The sequence below is a fragment of the Anomaloglossus baeobatrachus genome, chromosome 1, assembly GCF_048569485.1.
Source record: "Anomaloglossus baeobatrachus isolate aAnoBae1 chromosome 1, aAnoBae1.hap1, whole genome shotgun sequence".
Classification (NCBI taxonomy): Eukaryota; Metazoa; Chordata; class Amphibia; order Anura; family Aromobatidae; genus Anomaloglossus; species Anomaloglossus baeobatrachus.
In genome coordinates this window covers 153,241,053-153,253,767 of record NC_134353.1, presented here as the reverse complement: position 1 = coordinate 153,253,767, position 12,715 = coordinate 153,241,053, and the positions used below count along the sequence as shown (strand labels likewise).

The 12,715-nt window shown below is 48.8% G+C and overlaps 1 protein-coding gene across 4 annotated transcripts in view; it reads left to right on the top strand.

The window, feature by feature from the left end:
* Positions 1 to 12,715, top strand: part of PRIMPOL (primase and DNA directed polymerase) — a 103,417-nt gene that overhangs the window by 1,841 nt on the left and 88,861 nt on the right. The window contains exon 2 of one of the 4 annotated variants that reach the window (XM_075347145.1): positions 7,076 to 7,150. The exons of the other annotated variants lie outside the window; for them this stretch is intronic. The gene's annotated coding sequence lies outside the window, so the exon portion shown is untranslated. The remainder of the gene's footprint in view (positions 1 to 7,075; positions 7,151 to 12,715) is intronic. 4 annotated transcript variants of the gene reach the window in all.

The window sequence follows — 12,715 nt, the reverse complement described above, 5'->3', positions numbered from 1 at the left end:
TGAAGGCTGCTGCTGTAGTTTTAGCCTCACTGATTGTCAAAATATGGCGGGAGCCTACGTCATTATTTTAATTATTTTACATTACTATACAGCAAACTGACTGCAACAACTGACAAATGTAAACACAGGGGTGGGGGGGCGTGTACAGCAGTATGCAACCAATCACAAACACTTGAACAGAGGGTGTGCAGGGGAAGCAGGGAATATTCATGAATCTTAATTAGCAGGCCCAGAAAAAGTGTTTGGTTTGTTGTTTTGTTTTTTTTTTTTAGTTCTCCGACCAATCACAGCCATGCCAATAATTTGCAATGGCTCTGGAAGTGCACACAGCCTAAAAGCTTGCTGATTGGATGCTCTGCAACCTTTCAACAAGCTTTATTCGAGTGACAAACCCAAATAAGAACCGGATGTATAGTCAAGTCTGTGTTCGGTACGGACCCCAAACTTTAAAGGCGTTGTCCAACATAAACTGTAAAAAAAAATTTAAGCTAATCTGGGCTGTTTTGTCATATAAAACATCGCTACATTATTTTTTTTTTTTGGTTTGTGACTTTTGTTCCTCTTGAATTATCCCTTTATTCTCTGCAGACACTTTATTTACCTGCAGCTCAATCAAACATGAAATCTTCCTATGCTAAACCTCACAGTCAGAGCTGGCACCGCCCACCTCAGTGTCCAGCCCTGCCCTCTGCACACTCATTGGCTGTCAGTAGTCTGCCCAGCACAGACCTCTAGCAGAGGACAATATGGGCACATATAATTTAGTAATGTGCCCATCTTGTAATAAATCTGCCCATCCTATAGTATTTTGCCCCATCCTTCTGCACATCCTATAGTAATGTCCCCTTTGAGTCCTCTTCTTGTAGTAATGCTCCATCCTGTAGTAGTGTCCCATATTGTGCCATTCTTCACACATGAAAAAAAGACAAATTCTGCTTCTTGCGGCTGCAGCCCCCTTGACAAAACGGTGCCGCAGCTGACAGCGCTTTTTTTTTATCAGAAGACAGATTCCTGGGCGCTGTGCAGGGACGCGCTCTCCATGCAGCTTCTCCAGTGATCCGCTGCTGGTCTCTGGCTGTCGGCTGATCATTGCAGTAGCTGTATACAGAGCTTACGTCTGAGCATCGCCGGGGAATCTGTCCTCTAATATAAAGCGCTGACTGCGCGGCCCCAGCACAGGCAGTGATCAGCAAGGGGGCTATGCTCCGCAAGCAGCATCAGGGGCTGCAGCTGACAGCGCTTTATATCAGAGGACAGATTCCCGGGCGCTGTGCAGGGCCGAGCTCTCTATGCAGCTTTTCCAGTGATCAGCTACTGCCTCTGATTGGCCGGCGGCTGATCATTGCAGTAGCTGTATACAGAGCTCAGTTCTGTGCAGTACCCGTGAATCTGTCCTCTGATTCAAAGCGCTGAGAGCGCGGCCCCAGCACAAGCAGCGATCAGCAAGAGGGCCATGCACCGCAAGCAGCGTGAGGGGCCGCATGCAGCCTACCGGCAGCATCTTTGGCCCCACTGCACTACGGAATACGGGGGAAGGTGGGCGGGGACTCCATGTATGGTACCCGCCCAGCAGGGTGACAACATGTCGTCAGCTGTGATGCCCGTCAACAAGCTCCTGTTCTTGTCAACATGACGTCACAGGAAGCAGCAAAATCACGGCAGGAGTGGTCACATGGCCGCTCTGAGCCAGGGAAGAGGGGCTGACAGCAGGGCAGGTAGGTAGTCACTATCTACTTACCTGCACCAATGTAGCCCAATAGTGAAATGAAAAAAAAAAGGCAAAATAGGCCGATAAAACATCAGATAGCAATTATGCGATTTATACGGTGGTGTGAAGGAGTCCGTAAAGAGAATGTCACCAGGTTTTTGCTCCCCCATTTGAGAGTAACATGATGTTGATGCAGAGACCCTGATCTGATCCCAGGGACGTGTCACTTACTGGGCTGCTTACTGCAGTTTTGATAAAATCCCTGTTTTATCTGTTTCAATCCAGTAGTTATCTAAATGCTGAACTCTGTATAATCCCTTCCACACCACAGATTGATTGCTTTCTGCCCATATACAGTGTACACAGAAAGAAAGCTGCCAATTAGTGGTGTGGGTGATGTTATACAGAGCTCATGAGTATGGATGACTACCTGACAGCAGACTAGTCCTATGGGGATAATCTGCTGCTGATAAAACAGTGAATTAAAGGGAATCTGTCAGCAGGTTTTTGCTATGAAGCTGAAGACACCATGCTGCAAGGGTTAAAACATAGAATTCAGGGCTGTCTGTCTTGTCAAGGTCCCATCTGTTGTTTAAGTAGCAGGACCCTTATCATCGCTACAATGTCATGTGCAAGGCAGTTTGACATACCCCTGCTGTGATTGACACCTCACGGTCTATGCACAATAGTTATTGAAAGCTTGGTGTGGGCAGGCAAGCTCTCAACTCTACTGCATGATAAATTTAAAAATTCTGATTGTGTCAGAATGGCTATACCCAGTAATCTAAGTGATACATCGTAAGGGTACGCTCACACGAGCGTGAAAATCGGATGAGTGCAATGCGAGAAAATCTCGCATTGCACTCGGACCTATGTTAGTCAATGAGGGAGAGCAGTTAGTCAGCTTTTCTCATACAGATTCTGGATGCAAGAAAAGCGGCAGCATGCTTTGATTTTCTGCTAGAGCTGTATCCCTTGCACCCATTCAAGTGAATGGGTGCGAGGGATACATCGGACTGTATTCGGATGTTATCCCAGTGCAGTGTGATATACGCACAGGCTGACAATGGAGGAGATGGGGGGGATTAACCCCTCTCTCTCCTCCGCAGCGCCCGTCCTCAGCCTCACAGCTGTGACCTGATTGCAGGATCGGGTCACAGTCGCATGACATTCTGCTCACGCTCGCATCAGAGCCGGAGCCGGGAGTTATTAGCATATCGCATCCGATGCTGTCGCATCAGATGCTATACGCTCGTCTGAGTCCAGCCTTAGATTAAAGATCTCTTTGCCTACATCATGCTGCTCTCAGATGAGGTAGCAAAAACCTACTGACAGATTCCCTTTAACCCCTTCAGCCCCCGGGCAGTTTCCGTTTTTTGTTGTTTTTTTGCTCCCCTTTTTCCGAGAGCCGTAACTTTATTTTTCTGTCAATCTTGCCATATGAGGGCTTGTTTTTTTTTGCGGGACGAGTTGTACTTTTAAATGAAACCATATATTTTACCATATAGTGTACTGGAAAACAGCAAAAAAATTCCAAGTGTGGAAAAACTGGAAAAAAAAAAAGTGTGATCGCACAATAGTTTTTGGGATATTTTATTCACCATGTTCACTATATGGTAAAACTGATGTATCGTTGTGATGCCTGAGGTCGGTGCGAGTTTGTAGACACCAAACATGTATAGGTTTACTTGTATCTAAGGGGTTAAAAAAATTCACAAGTTTGTCCAAAAAAAAGTGAGGTACGTTTTGCCCCATATTCTGAAACTCGTAGCGTTCTCACTTTTTGGTATCTATGGCTGAGTGATGGCTTATTTTTTGCGTCTCGAGCTGACGTTTCTAATGGTACCATTTTAGCGCAGATGCTACGTTTTGATCGCCTGTTATTGCATTTTGCGCAAATCTTGCGGCGACCAAAAAGTGTAATTTTGGCGGTTGGAATTTTTTTGCCACTACGCCGTTTACTGATCAGATTAATTGATTTTACATTTTGATTGGGCATTTCTGAATGCGGCGATACCAAATAGGTATATATTTTTTATATTTTTAACCCTTTAATTTTCAATGCGGTGAAAGGGGGTGATTTGAACTTTTTATTTTTAAAACTTTTTTTTTTAATTTATTTTACTAGTCCCCCTAGGGGACTATAATGATCAGCAATCTGATCGCTCTGCCATATCTGTAGATGTCAGCTACAGAGCTGAGATCTGCAGATATGCTGCTTTAGGCCGGAGTCACAGTTGCAAATGACTCGTATAGCATCACCCGGCACGGCCTGACTCTCTCCAGACATTAGCATCTCAGCTGCATAGAAATACATGCAGCTGACCCGCTCTTGTCAGGAGAGTGTGCGGCCGTGCCGGGTGATGCGATATGAGACTCGTGCGAGTCACTCGCAAGTGTGTATCCGGCCTTACTCTCAGTGCTGGCACTATGCTGCCTCTGAGAGAAAGTGACTCATGTTAGCTACAGGCGTCATCACATGACCCTGTGCTACCATGGCAACCACCGGAAGTCACGTGATCACGCACGTGACTTCTGGTGGGGGCGGCAGTAAGTAAAAGTAATGGCCGCGCGCATATACATCTCGCCAGATTTTGGCAGTGAGATGTAAGGGGTTAAAAATTGCTGGTGGAAAGCAATTTACTCATAACTTGCAAACACACGTCGGCTGTGTAAATCAGCTGATATGTGAGCGGATCGCCACGGCCTGCCGACGGCAGGGGGCGGGGATTAACCTCACACGATCCATGATGGATATCTACATCATGGATCATGATGGGGTTAATGAAACTACACTAAAGCAGCCCATTAAGTGATACATCACTGGAATCAAGGTCTCTGCCGCTATATTATGCTAATGTCTGATTATGTAGAAAAAACCTGGTGACGTATTCCCTTTAATCATTTCAGAGCCCTATTTAAAGTCAAAACTGTGGATAGTCACATCCCGCAGTGGTGTTTGTCACGTGTCGTCTGCAGCCTTTACAATTTTGTTAGTGGATATTCATCTATATATGAGCTACAGCCAGTCTGTGGCTGCTTGTTATTGCAGTAATGCGACACAATGTCACAACACCCATAGTGATGAGTGAGTATGCTGGCCACTGCTTGTTACTCGACTGAGCATCACAATTTAAAAATGCTCAAGTTTCCCATTGACTTCCATTATACTCAGTACTGCACAGTCGCATCCAAACAACCCAGTGCTCAATCGAGTAACCTAGTGATGGGCGAGTAGTAACTATTCATGTTTGGATCATGCTTACCAAATACTATTCCAGTATTCGTCACAACAAGAAAAGTGCTGGAGTTCCCCATTGACTTACATTGGGTTTGTTATATGTGATGAATACTGAAATAGTACTTTGGGATTTATTATGAATAATTTGAACATGAATAGTTACTATTCGCCCATCACTAAGGCTATGTGCGCACGTTGCGTATTTGCATGCAGTTACGCTGCGATCTGCACCGCAGCGTAACTGCATGCGTCCTGTGTCCCCAGCATAACCTATGAAGATTATGCAGGAGACATGTGCACGTGGCGTATTAGAGCGCAGCGCTTCGGCTGCTGCCCGAAGCGCGCGTTCTAAGAAGTGACATGTCACTTCTTTTGTGCGCTCTGCATGCATCCTCCACTCTGTCTATGGGAGGGGCTGCACTCAGAGCGCATGAAATCGGCTTTTTCTTTTTTCATTAAGGACTTTCTGCAGCGATTTGAAGCGCACGTGTGCTGTTCAAATCGCTGCAGAAATTTCTGCAGGGACAGAACACTACGTGCACACATAGTCTAATTGCTATGTGTGTACAAAATAAGAGGCAAGTGCCAGCACATGTATGCGTCACCAGACCCACAGTCAGTACATGAACGCAGCTCCAGAACCACCGACAGTTCATAAATATCTCCCATGCTGCACCTCCATGTGCTTTCTGCAAAACATGTCCCCCATCCTGCCCCTCTACCTAATGTCACTTTTGGGAGAATGGTTCTGCAGGATGTGGTCCCTCCCTGAGTTCTTGTTTCTCTGTAATTCTCTGCATGGGGCTGTCATGGATAAGTGCAAAATATAAATATGTAAGCACTTATCAGTAATTGGATTTTTCAGAACTCACGACAGCACCCTTATAGTACCTCCCATCAGTTGCAGGGGTGATAACTATTTAATTTCTGGTATGAAGTCACGGTTTGAAAAAATAAAGTGTAGTAGTATTGGCTAATGCTGTCCGTTTGGAGGTCCTCCCATGCTCTGTAAGGCCTTATGCACGTGTTGCAGTTTTTTACATTTTTTTTTATGCATTTTTTTTGTTTTAAATCTGCATGCCTCTTCTTAAGCCAGCAAAGTCTGAGATTTCTGAAGTGCTGTGCCAACTTTGCGTTCTTTTGTTTTTTGTTTTTTTTCCTTGCAGATGTTGATGTAGAAAAAATGTGCAGCATGTCAATTGTTGGCGTTTGTTCCTGCTTTTTTTTAATTTTTATTTATTTTTTTGCTCTTTCAGGCTATGTCTTTACTAAAAAAAAACACACCAAAACTGGATGTGTTTTTTAGTGCTTTATTTGTGCCAGAAGGCGCAGATATGAGGCAGAAGATTTCTGTTTTTTTTTTTTTATTATTTTTATATTTGAGTCTATGGAGAATGGATCTGTTAATGGATTCCTAGCCATCAGTTTTTCTTGCATTTTTAACAGATCAGTTGTTTTATACAAACCGTTTAAATGGAAGACAAACAGCAATGCGTTAATGGATCCGTTCTCCATAAACTCTCATTTTTAAAAAAAAAAAAAAAAAAAATGGATCTGGCGGAAATAATTTTGCCGCAGGATCCGTTCTAACAGATTATTTCAGGACATGGACATGGAACTCCGCCTAATCACACTGATACATCGGAGAGGTTCTGCCCTTTTAGGCTATGTGCGCACATTGCCTTTTTTTGTGACCACAAAGATGCAGCATTTTTGGCCGCAAAAAAAACGCACCCGCTGCAAAAAACGTGTGCGTTTTTACCGTGTTTTTGTGTATTTTTGGCTACGTTTTGCTGCATTTTTGGTCCCTGCGTTTTGCTGATTTTTTTCCAATGCATTGCATGGGGGTAAAAACGCAGAAAAGAATTGACATGTTGCTTTTCTTTCACCTCCAAAAACGCAGCTAAAAAAAAAGCACTGTGCGGACAGCAAAATTGAAAACTCATAGACTTTGCTGGGGAAGCAAAGTCATGCAGTTTTCTGACCAAAAACGCACTGTGCGCACATAGCCTTATCCTATAGGATTCCTATCCTTAAGGGGCAAATCTTCAATCTCCATACTGCTGTCATGGGTTAAAAAAAATCCCATTACCTTTAAGTAATTGTTGTATTTTTCTGATTATAAGGGCTTACTCACATTCGCGTGAAAAGATTCGGTCCCGTTCGGCTCCTGAAAAGTCAGACAAGCAGAATCTATCTAGGTAACCTTTCTTTATCGTTCCTATGGGAGACCCAGACCATGGGTGTATAGCTACTGCCCCCGGAGGACACACAAAGTTACTACACTCAAAACGTGTAGCTCCTCCCTCCTAGCATATACACCCCCTGCTAGCCAGTTCTAGCCAGTTTCTTGCTTTGTGTCAGGAGGATCCACACACACACATGCATCCCTTTTTGATTTTTCATTTTTTACAAAGATTTGGAAGAAAAGCGGGTCCACTGGACCCCCGGCATGTCCCTTCACACTCCCCTGGCGGCAGTGCTGTTAAGGTTGACTTCAGGGCAGGAGCCCCTCATGCCGCGCTCCTTCAACATCCCTTAGGGGCTCTGATTTGAAGTGGGAGCCAACACGGTTCTCACTGCCTTGCAGGAGACCGGCCTCCATCCGCAGCCCTTGTGCAGGACCCTGCTGGACGGAGCACTGACCCCCACCCCACAGGGACTGGACCCTGCGTCTCAAAGCTAAGTATAGAGACGTTTATTCAGAGGGTCTTTCTGCATGTGGGGCACTTTTATTGGGGGGGGACAGTGATTGCTGAATAATGCTGCTTTGTTTACTGTGTTTCCGGACGGTTCCACAGTTTTTACTGAGAACCGCGCCGATGAGGCCTGATTTTCGGCCGCATGCATAACTTTAGGCCCCGGCTTCAGCCGCGGCCTAGTTTCGTTTCGTTCCCCTGCATGTCAGGCATGCAGGGGGACGCTGCAGAGCCGCCCGCCGGCCGCTCTGCACAGGGGAGGACGCTCCGTTTTGAGGTGATGATTCCCTCCCCTGTACATCTCCTTCGCCCTCCGATTCCCGCTCCTGGGTTAACCCCCGCCTCCCCCCCTCACTCTGGCGCCATTTTCCAGCGTCTTAGTACACTGGTCGGCGCTGGCTGCCCTGCAGCACAGGGAGGGAATACTGGCTGAGGGTCCAGGCTTGGAATCCGGAAGGCACTCATAATATGGCCTGATAAGTCACAACCCCTGGTTGTGCACTTTTTATACACTCTCAGGCATTCTGAAGGAGTTAATTCTTTATCATAGAATCTCCTCCTCAGCAGCATGTCTCACTCTAGCAGCTAAGCTACAAGGTTCTACATGTGCTGCATGTAACCTCATATTGCCTGAACCGGCACACTGTAATGGTTCTTAGGTGGGAGTCCCCCCAGGCTGAACCCCTGTCTTGGGTATTCTACCCATGCTGGACAGAGCCCCCACCTCTGCAGCATGTCTCACAGAGCGAGGCTGCAGGCTGTTTCTTTATTATCCACTGCAGGTAGTCTCGTACGGCTATACCGAGCTCCTAACCACTGTGGCCCCTTAGCATGGGGGCTCATTAATAGTCCCTCCAGCTGCTCCGGTTTTGGTGGCTGACCCCCATAGGATTCCTATTTCCAGGGGTCGGCTGTCCCGGCATCTGCTGAGCATGCAGTTCCCCTCTCAGGGCGTTTTCTGCTCGCTCGGCCAAGCTCACAAGGGACTCTCCTTCTGGGCTCAGACCCCGTTCTCCTGACAGGGAGACGCAGGGTCCCCTGTCCTCCCCGTCCCGCAGCTCCGATTACGAGCTGATTCACCGGACGAGGAAGATGTCTCTACCGCGGACACGGACGCTACTTTATGTACATTGATCCGTCCGTAGGTGACGCAGATGCGAATGATTGGCTTGCGTCCATTATTCTTGTGTCCGCCTGATCAGGGGAGTATTCCCCGCTGGCAGAAAGGCACAGTTTACCTTTAGCAGGTCAAGGAGTGTGTTACTTAACCACTCCAGTTTTCAGGCCGCTGCGTCCAAGCCCACAGCCTATCCTGCAGACCCCACAGCGGGGTTCTGCTGCCTGTCTCCCCCTCCCTTCAGAGAGGGTAGCCACTCCGGTCTAGACTGCCCGGTTAGTTGTATCAGTGGCTGACGGCACCTCTATAGGATTCTACCGTACATTAATTTTGTACTGGACCTCACTCCGCTCTGAGATGAAGCGTGTTTCTGAGGACTGTGTTTCCCCTGTCCACCCATGGTGGTCAAGAAGTGGGCTCATTCACTTCAGGTGGCTCAGCCCGGACCGTTATGTCAGTGGCTGATGGCTCCTCACTTAAGGTTCTGCGGTCCGCCCGGTTGTCCTTTGGGCCAAGTCGGTATGGGAACGGCAGGAGCTTGTTCTCCTCAGCTTACAGCAGTGCGGTTTTTTGTAACTTCTCTGCTTCTCTGGAGGAGATGCATTCTCTCACAAGGACTCTATGCCCAAAACGGTTGCCTGAACTCCAGACTTCAGTCTTTTCATCCTCTGCCAGGTCTGCCATGCTAGACGCCGCACGGCGGTGGTCTGGGCTACCTTCCTCGCTATCCGCAGGCTCCTGTGGCTTCGAAATTGGAAGGCAGATGCCTCTATGGAGGTTCCTGGCTGGGCTCCCCCTTGGTGGGCCCAGTTTCCCCGGAACCAAGCTGGGTGAAATTAAGGAAGCTCTTGGCGGGGAGTGTGCTTCCTCGCCACAATCCTAAACCAGGGAACCTGTCCAGGGCAGGAATCAGTTGAGGTTTCGGTGGTTTCCGTTCCTCCATCTGATCGTCCTCTAGCTCGGCCTAGGTTCATAGAACCAAATGGCTCGAAGCTGCGTCTTCAGAAGACCGCAGGAGATGCTGCCACTGAGCCAGCTTCCTCCGAGCTATCTAGCCACGCCAACAACCTCCTTGGTCGGTGGCAGGCTCTCTCCACTTGGCGACGTATGGTTCTAACACGTCTCCGTTCAGTGGGGGCGGGATTATATCTCCCATGGCTACAGGATGGAATTCTGTCCACCCGCCAAACAGATTTTTTCTGTCAACTCCTCCCGGCTCCAAGGCCGCCGCCTTCTCACAGGTCGTGGCATTTCTTGCAGACCAATGGAGTAATTGTACCGGTTCCCGACTGGGAACGGTTCTGAGATTTTTGCTTAAATCTATTCCTAGTCCCCGAAGAGGGCGGTGCCTTCCGACCTGGATCTTTAGCTTTTCAAGCATAGTCAGGTGTGGCGTTTTCACATGGAGTCTCGGTCTTGTTCCGTGTGTTTTTCACCGGATCAATCAAGAACCCAAGGAGATTCCCTAGCAGCCATCGGCATCAGAGATGCCTATCTGCAGGGGTCAATCGCAGTTTCACACCAGCGTTGACTACGTTTTGACAATCGGAGTGGTCCAATTCGTGGCTCTTCCCTTGGGGTTAGCCACGGCCCCTCGAGTATTCTCATTGGGGCAGCTGTGATTAGGGTCCTGCACCCCTAGGGAATGGCAGTGATCTTTTGCCCTGGACGGCCTTCTTGTCGGGGCTTCATCCAGTGCTGACTCTTAGCAGAGTGCTTCGCTCACTCTCGCCACTCTAACCTTTTCGGGTGGCTTGTCTTTCTGCCCAAGTCCACTCTGACTTCGAACCAGAGGTTCTCAGGGACGCAATTCGAGTCTCTATCGGCACTTGTGAAGCTGCTCTTAGTCGATCAGTAGTCCCTCCGCTGGCGGTCGGCGTCGTTCTATCAGACACCATATACAGGTGCTGGTCAGACGGTGGCATCAATGGAAGCGATTCCTTGCCCAGTTTCTCCTGCGTCCTCTGAGATTGGATGTTTTCCGCTGTACAAGCGAACTCCCTCCTCCCACGGGGTGGTGGCTTCGCCACTGACCAGAGGCTCGTTTCAGTGGTGGCTTCGGCCACTCTGTCTCAGGAGCGCTCCTTCCTGGCCCCGTCCCGGGTGAGCCTCACCAGGATGCTAGTCTATCCGCCTTGGGAGCAGTATATCTCCACCGTGGAGCGCAGGGCGCTTGTACTCTGTCCGAATCAGCCCTCTGGATCAATGTGCTGGAAATCAGAGCTGTATTCTAGCTCTCTAAGCCTTCACCATCTGTTGGCGGCTAGGCACATTCGAGTCCAGTCGGACAACGTGACAGCGTTTTTCCTACATCAGCTTCCAGGGCGGGACACTCAGCCGCCTGGCAATCTTGGCGGCTCAACATTCTTCAGTGGACAAGGGACTCCTAGTCCACCGTATCCGCAGCCCACATCCTAGATGTGAAAACTGCGAGGCAGACTATTTCAGCTGTCCAACCGTGGTCCACAATCCTCAGGTTTTGCGGTAGACACACTGGTTCATGTTTGACCCCAGCTTCGTCTCTTTACGTATTTTACCCTCTACCTCTTGTCCAGAGTCCTGCGCAAGATCAGTAAAGAGGGCCGTCGGGTCATTCTCATACTCCAGACTGACCCAGGCAGGCTTGGTACTCTGACCTGCTCCTTCTGTCCGTTGGGTTGCCATGGCATCTTCCGGACCGTCCAGACCTTTTCTCAAAAGGTCCGTTTTTTCCGTCAGAATTCTGGATTCTCAGATTGACGGCGTAGCTCTTGAGTCCCGGATCTTGGCGACTTCTGGTATCCTTCCTGAAGTCATCTCCGCTATGACTCGAGCTCCAAAGTGTCCTTTGACCTTTTTGGCCTTGCCGACCCTCCTGTCCCTTCCACAGTCCGGTCTACAGCTAGGACTATCCCTCATTAAGGGACAGGTCTCGGCTCTGTCAGTATGTGCCAGCGGCGTATCGTCCGGCTGGCTCCGGTGCGCTCCTTTAAGGGCGCATCTCACATCATTCCGCCTTTCCGGCGGCCTATGGAGCCCTGGGACCTTAATCCGGTCCTCCCGGTTCCCGGAAACCTCCCTTTGCGCCTCTTGGGGAGGTTTCTTTGTTTCATCTTTCACAGAAAGTAGTCTTTCTAGTGGCTATATTTTCCCGCCAGAGAGTTCTGGCTGCACTCTCTCGGAGTCACCCCCTTTTTTTGGTCTTTGCATCAAGACAAGGTGGTCTCCGTCCGACTCCGGACTTTTTTCCCTAAGGTGGTTACTGCTTCCACCTTATCCGGGGCAATTTTCCTGCCTTCCTTTTGTCCGGCTCCTGTTCATCGCTTGAGGAAGCGTTGCATATCCTGGATCTGGTGCGGGCGCTCCGGATCTATGTGTCTCGCACCGCCGTTATTAGGCGGTGCACCTCTCTCTGGTGCTGACTGCTAGTCAGCGTAGCGGTCTCTCGGCATCTAAGCCGACCCTGGTTCGTTGGCTTAGGTCGGCCATTTCGGAGACCTACAAGTGTACTCAAGTGCCTTCCCCGCCGGGGATCAGAGCACATTTGATCAGACCTGTCGGCGCCTTTTTGGGCTTTCAGGCACCAGGTTACGGCTCAGTAGGTCTGTCAGACTGCAGCTCGAATTAGTCTGCATACTTTTTCGAAGCACTACCCAAGGCATGCTCATGCTTTGGCAGACGCGGGCTTGGGCAGACGCATCTTTCCGGCGTCTGTCGCCCATTTGTGAAGTTAGGTTTGCCTGCTTCTCAGTTGTCTGTTTATTCCCACCCATGGACTGCTTTTGAACGTCCCATGGTCTGGGTCTCCCATAGGAACGATAAAGAAAAAGAGAATTTTGTTTACTTACCGTAAATTCTTTTTCTTATAGTTCCGTCATGGGAGACCCAGCACCCTCCCTATTGCCTGTTGGCAGGTTTCTTGTTCCGTGTGTCTTCACCGGCTGTTATTGTTGTAGACAGAGGTTCCGGCT